Below are 7,233 nucleotides of genomic sequence, written 5' to 3' on the forward strand. Positions count from 1 at the left end.
AGGCGGTGCTCCCATGGCGGTCCTAGAGACGAGGTGTTCTGTCAAAAAAAAGTCTTTTTAGGTCAGCGAAATGAGTTTAAAAATACTTTTGTCTGCCTGCGACTATGCCAGGCAGAGGGACATGGGCTCTGCCACTCTGCGCAGGCACACACGGGCTTCTTCCGGGGGGACGCACTCTGGGCAGCCCTGGGGGCTCCCCACCTGCAGGCCAGCCCAAGCCCCGAGCCTCGGCTCCGAGAGGCTGGGGTCCCCTCACCTGCCCCCACCCGCCGGCTGCCGGTGACCTCTGCTCCGCTCGTGGGGCAGGGGGACCCCCAGGGCAGCTTCCTAGGAGCCGGGCTCCCCGCGCCCCCTTCCCACAGCACAGAAGGTGTGGGACACGAGGGGCGTCTGCACAGACACACACGGAGAAGGTTTTCCAGTGTGGCTGGGTGTGCACCTGTGAGTGTGCAATTTTTCCGTGCGTGTGAGTGAGTGTATGAGGGGAGTGTGTGGGTTGCACGCGGGTGTGCACGCGGGTGTGCGGCGTGCGGTGAGGGGTGCCGGTGTGGGTGGGCTGCGCCAGTGTACTGGTGAATGTGAATGAGATTGTGGTGAGTGTGCAGGGCCTGAGTGCGTGAGTGTACAAGCATGTGGGTGTGTGCTGTGGGCGTGCGTGGGCGTCTGTGTGAGTGTGGGAGGGGCCGGCAGTGGGCGGGTGGGAGGGCCTTTCCCGGATGGGGTCTCTCCGGCCCGCGGTGCGGTGGGGAGCCGCCTCCTTCTGAGTGGGGCACCTGCGGGCCAGACGTCAAGGGCACAGCAGGTCAGGGAGCTGGGGAAGCCCCTTCTCCCCGCGAGGGCAGCGCTAGCTTAGACGCCATGCGAAAGCCCTGGGGAATCAGACTTGAAGTCATGTCTTAAATATCAAATCCTCCTCCGAGATCAGGTTTTGAGAGGAACATGGAGGGTGGCCGCCTGGGACAGTTGCCGTGGGACAGGTGCCGTGGGGCTAGGGACAGCAGAGGCGGGTGCGGTGGAAGTGCGGCAGCCCAGGCCTCCGGCTCCGGCTCCGGCTCCCGCAGCCAGCGCTCTCCCTCCCCGCCCCAGGGTGAGTGGCGGGGACAATGGGGATTCTGGGGTTCTGGTTTTGGTCAGAAAGTTGCCCACTAGGCATCTTAGGAACTTACGAGGCTGTTCTAGGGGCTACGAAGGACCTTAAAGGAGTCACGCACTTGGGGACTCCTGGGGGCTCAGTCTTAAATGTGTGCCTTTGGCTCAGGTCATGATCCCAGGGTCCGGGGATCGAGCCCCATGTCGGGCTCTCTGCTCAGCGGGGAGCCTGCTTCTCCCTCTGCCTCTGCCAGCTTGTGCACTTTGTCTCCCAAATAAATAAATAAAACCTTAAAAAAAAATGCATGCACTCTTCAAGTTTCCTAGCAGGAGAGGAAGAGACCCACAGGTCTAGCCGTGAAACAGAGAATGGTTTTTCCTTCTCATCTTTATCACCAATAAGCGCGAGCGACTCTGCACCAGGCGTTCCTCCCACGGCCCTGAAACTTCTCTCTTCCCCTCACAGATGAGGACAGAACCTCTAGGAAAGCAACTGGTCTTTCCCAGATGGCCCAGCTGAGGGAGGGAGCTGGGACTGGAACGTTCTGCTTTGGAGCCCCCGTGCGCCTTGCCCTGCCAATCCACCTGCCGCAAGGAGGGAGCGAGGAAACCTGCGCCGGCCTGTCCCCGGACCGCTCCTCCCCGACCCTCCAGGCCTGGCCTGTCTCCCCAGCAGCCATGTCCCTCCTCGCCCCTCACCTGTTCAAACTCGGCCCGGCGCCCAGCCCCCAGCTCCCCAGAGTAAAGGGCGGGGGAAGTGGGAAGAGGAAGAGTCTTTAAAAAACTTGGTGTATGTGGAGTTGGTGTGGGACTGGGGGCCGGATGGCCACGGTAAGTCATGTCACCGTGACCCCGCGCGGCAAGAAGTCACCGAAGCCCGGGAGGTCTGTGTCCACCGGCCTAGCAACTCTAGTGCGGGCATCGGTGTCAAGGCAACGGCCAGACTTGCTCGTGCTCGGGTCCTGTCATACTTCCGCGGGGGCGTCCGTAGCCCGCCAATCCGGGCAGCGGCTTCCGTGTCCACCGCGAAGGAATTAGTTCAATAAATTCGGGAATGCATATAAGTACAGTACGGTTAGGCAAGATGCGCTAAAACGTGCTCAGCTTCATGAGGAAATAGTCCCAACACATCATTCAGGGAGGAGGAGTGGTGCCGGAACCTTGCGTGTACCTGGATCCCACCTGCGTGTGTGCGTGTACGCTCGCGTGTGTGCTTTCTTAGGAAAAGGTTCGGACGCACACGGACATCTCACCCGTGACGGTCTCCGGAACAGCAAGTGACCGCATCCCCCACTCGCTTACTGATATTTTCCTCATTTGTCTCCACGACAATTTAGAACTACGTACGCAAAAATAAAACATTTTAGTTTGAAAACATTTAAAACTCTTTGCCCTGTTTCCCCTCTAAATCCATCCTAGTGACCCCAGGTCACCAGTAAATCCTGCCACAGCTGCCAAGATGCTGCCCGAGTGGGAATCCAAGAGATCTGGGTGTCTGTGCATTTGCTATTGCTTCCAGAACGTTCTAAAGGATCCAGAGTCATTTGGAGAAGCGTCTTGTAGAGTCTGGGATGAAAACAAACGAGACCACGTGTGTCCAAGAAGTGGTGGGGCTCATTCGTCAGGCTCGAAACCAGCACCCAAACGGATTCCCAGAATGTTCTCATTGGTGGGAAAAGGACTTTCCCACAGGAATGGCGTCTCCCCCACGGAGGAGCACAGGGGACGGGAGAGCCAGGCTCAGCTCTCAGATCCGCGCAGGCCAGCGGGTCCTCCACAAGCCACAGCCACTCCCGCGTGTTCTCCGACCGGCGACCTCAGTGCCCAGGGGCAGCTCCGCGCCTGCGTGCCTCGGCTCGCGGGGGCCACGCAGCACCGTCTGGCTCCCCGGTGCCCGGCCCGGTCGGGAGGCTGTGCAGCAGGCATTGGGTAAGCACCAAACCCACGAGCGACCCCATGAAGGCAGGCAGGCAGGAGCGGGCTCTGGCGGGAACTGCGGCTCGCCCGTGCCGGTGGGAGCACCACGTGCAGGGGAGCCCAGGGAGGAGGCCCAGCCCGCAGAAGGGGCAGGCCCCGCTCCAGGAGCCCACACCCCGCACCCCTGCGGCACTCTGCGCCCCCGGAACCGCCCTGGGGCCCGTCATCTGGGAGAGGCTACTGCGAGGCCCCCCGACCCAGATAAGCCCGCGAGGGTCGGGAGGCACAGGAGACTCGCCCCGAGGACGGAAGAGCCCCTGTAACAGCCCCCGCGACGTCAGGGTAGAGCAGACGCGCACGCGCGAGCGTGTCCCCCGTTACCTAGAGTCACATTTCCAAGCCTTCCCAAGACTCTTCGCCAATCAGCCGGTGGCTCTGAGCGGCGCGTGCGGCGGCGGAGGCCGGCACCCCGCACGAGCGGCCCCGGAGCTCAGGGACACGAGGGACTCGGTGCCCACACCTCCGCAGTGCCATCGCGGCCCTCACCGTCAGTCCCGTGTCCCCTCGCTGTGAAGCCAGCCCACGTGGCCTCACCCACGAGAGGCCGAGGAGCTGCCAGAGCCGTGCTGGCTGGCGGCAGCCATGGGCAACCACTGGGAGAACCTTCCGGTCACCGATGGGCTGGGGGGGCGGTGGTGAGCTGCAGCTGGGGCTACAGCATCCCATGGGGAGGAGCAGGGCTGTTGCCGAGCAGGGTCCCTCGTCCACCCTCCTCTTGGGTCTGGTGGGGACGAGGCGGAGGGGGAGCCGGGAGCTTCTCTCTGCTGGCAAGCTTTGCTTCTCTTTCTGCAGGGAGGGGGAAGCCAGACTCCCAGTTTCCAAGGCCTGGCTCTGGGCCCACCTGCTGGGCAAGGCTCCTTCTCCCCTGCGTGCCCCGGGACCCGACGCCAGGAGCATCCCAGCCAGGCTGGGGGCGCAGACCCTGGCCAACACGGGGTGGTCCCATCGGCCCTGCAGCCACTGCCTCCCCGTGCTGCTAGGGCTCCGGGGGCACCATCTGATTCTAGAGCCATCGGGGGGAATGCTCCGGCTCTCCTCGACCCAGAGCTCCTGCCACCGCGCCTGCAACACGGGCTGCGATGAGACGCTGCCTCTAACCAACACGGTAGTGAGTGGGAAACGGAGCCTCTCCCGCGTCACAGCATGAGTGTGCCCTGGAACACCCCGTGACTTTTCTGGACGACTGCGGACAGACTGTGCCAGAACAGAGGATGTGCGAGTGCCAGGTCAGCGATCCGACCGCCGGAACCCCTCCGAGACTCGCGTGCTCACGGCAACCCGACACGTCTAACGGGCAGAGTCTGACGGGCCCCCGCGTGGGTCTGGTTCATTACCCATGGGAGCAGCCAGTGGAGCGCTCGCCGGCAACGGTCCCTGAGCGCCTCAACCGTGCGTCCCCGCAAGGCCCGGGGACGTCCGACCGCGTGTGAGCCGCAGGATCCAACACAGCCTCTGCTCCAGGTGCACCTGAGCCCCCGGAACATGCCGCGGACTCCCGGCCGGCCGCCGGCTTTCCCAAGCAGCAACGGGAATCCATGCTTCGCCCTGCCACGAGCACGCAAACCAAACCCGCCTGCAGCGATGGCCGTGGACGGCTCCTCGGGGCCTCGGGGCCGGCTTTCAGGGCTTTCTACCGTCCTCGTGCCGCAGGGAAGTTAAGACGCAGCCTTTGGAGTCACGTAGATGTGGGGACCCGACGCGGGCACCAGGCCCCTCTGAGCGCCGTGACCCTGGGGATGGCCTCACTCAGGACGGTTCACGGTCCACGGGGTCGCCCCACGGGAAGCAGCACCCATGCTGCCCGTGTATGTGACGGGCGTAATGCACAGCGCCAAGCCCAGCACCCAGAGTCCCAGGAAGGGGGAGCTCCGGCCACTTGTGCCCCAAGATGCCTGACGTAACCGGGGGCGCTGCCGGGGGAGGCTCTCACAGCAGGGTCCTTCCTCAGACGGTGCACGGGCGGGCACTCACGGGGGCATCCGGCACTGGTCACGCACAACAACATGCACGCAGGGGTGCCTCGGTGCTCGCCGGGTGATGGCCATGGTGGGAAGTGCCCACTCTCGGAGCCATTAGGGGCGGAAAACACGAGTGTCTTAGAATCAGTGTCACATAATACGCTGCAGACATCGTTTCTAGTGGGGGACTCCGTCGTTACGCATCTGCCATTGGCTCGGGTCATGATCCCGGGGTCGTAGGATCGAGCCCCACATCAGGCTCTTGGGATCGAGCCCGACATCGGGCTCCCTGCTCAGCGGCGGCTCTGCTTCTCCTCCCTCAGCCGCTTCCCCTGCTCGTGCTCTGTCTCTCTCTCCAGTAAATAAATAAAATCTCTAAAAAATAATAAGCACTATAATAGCCTGTTTTCTCAAGCCAACATGGACACTTATTTATTTGCAACATATATTGAAAATAAACACGTATGTGTTTACCAGAAGCCTGGGGCTTCCAGGACGATGCGGCGCGGCCACGTGCAATCCAGGAGCACGGGCTGAAGGAGGCCAGAAGCTGCTGACTTCCAGCGGGGGCTGAAGGTCCCCCCAGGCCCCGGGTCCCCACAGGGATCATCAGAAAGCGCTGCTTTCCACAGACACAGCCCGGCTCTGGCTCGGCGACCCCCCTTGTGCCACATCAGCTCTTGAACCCCCCACTGGCTGGTCTCCCCAAGCCGACTCGGTGGGCTACAGCCGGCCTGCAGCTCAGGCCCTGCCTTGTGCGCCTCGACGAGGGGCCCCGGGGTGTGGTCCCCGCCCGCGGGGTCTGCGGCGCCGGACCTCCCAGAAGCCCCTGCAGCTTGTCTCCTCGCCTGACTCCAGCCCCAGCGGCGAACTGAGCGGAAGCGCCTTCGTACTCAGTGGCCAGCGCAGCCGGAGGTGAGCCCGAGGTCCCCCGGCGGGTGTGAGCAGCAGCCGGAGGTGAGCCCGAGGTCCCCCGGCGGGTGCGAGCAGCAGCGGGAGGTGAGCCCGAGGTCCCCCGGCGGGTGTGAGCAGCAGCGGGAGGTGAGCCCGAGGTCCCCCGGCGGGTGTGAGCAGCAGCCGGAGGTGAGCCCGAGGTCCCCCGGCGGGTGTGAGCAGCAGCGGGAGGTGAGCCCGAGGTCCCCCGGCGGGTGTGAGCAGCAAGTGCGGGCCAGAGCCCTTTTGCTCCCGGAGAAGTTCCCGTTGCCGCCGGCGGGAGGAGCTGGGGCGGGGAGCTGCCGTGACTCACTCACTGAGGACCTCGCCACCCCTGAGCGGCAAGCACGGGGCCCGGGGCCTGTGGTCTGAGCAGGAAAAGCAGCAGGAACACCTTCCTTCCCTCCCGGGTCTACCGAGACAGTAAGACAGGCCTGTGAGCCACAGACCGAAGACACTGTAGCATGCCGGGTGCAGCAGATTCATTGCGGGCGGAACAAGAGGATGGGACCTTCTTCCCGTCACGACACAGTGACCGTGACCCGGGGGCTCTTCTCCTGTAACAGGCACCAGCTGTGATCACACACCGTCAGCTCCAGGTCCCCCAGGCCTGGGCACGGACGGACTTTCCCGAGCTCCATGCGTGGGGCTGGGGCCCGCGTGGAGGGCTGCTCTGTGCAGGAACTCGGAGAAAATGCTGCTGCACGAGGAGGCTTCAGAAACCCGTGGCAGGGCACCACCAGGCCCAGCATGTGTCCAGACATGTGCCGTGGGGCCAGGCAGGGGGCGGCCGGCCACCTGAAGCAGGCCGGGCCATCAGACACTTGGCTCGACGCGTCCCGGGGCAGTCAGGGCTGCGGAGCCTTCCCTGCCTCGGGCCAAACCTAGCTGGAAACTGAGCCTCAAAAGGGCCGAGCGAACCATTAGACCAGTGGCCTTCCAGAGCAGAAGTGGACACTCTCTGCAGCAGACGCACAGAACGTCTGATCCAAGGTCACTGGACGTCCGCAAAAGCAAGCAACAGGACTCGAGGCCCTGGGGGCACAGTCCAGTACCAGGAGCCACGCGGGCAGCACAGGAATGGAGCAGGGGGGCCCTGGAGGGGGTGGGGGCAGGCTATGACCCCGCCTAGGGAGGCGTGTTCTAGGACGCGGAGGAGGGCAGGGCTGCCAGGCAGGAGGAGCAGAAGCAGGGGAGCAGGGGGAGGAAGTGAGGGACCGGTGTTGGTCTGCCGTCGGAGCAGAGCTGACCCCCACGTGTGCCGTCGGCCATGCTC

Source organism: Mustela putorius, unplaced genomic scaffold, assembly GCF_011764305.1.
Source record: "Mustela putorius furo isolate JIRA1106 unplaced genomic scaffold, ASM1176430v1.1 tig00000929_pilon_pilon_pilon, whole genome shotgun sequence".
In the NCBI taxonomy this organism is placed as follows: domain Eukaryota; kingdom Metazoa; phylum Chordata; class Mammalia; order Carnivora; family Mustelidae; genus Mustela; species Mustela putorius.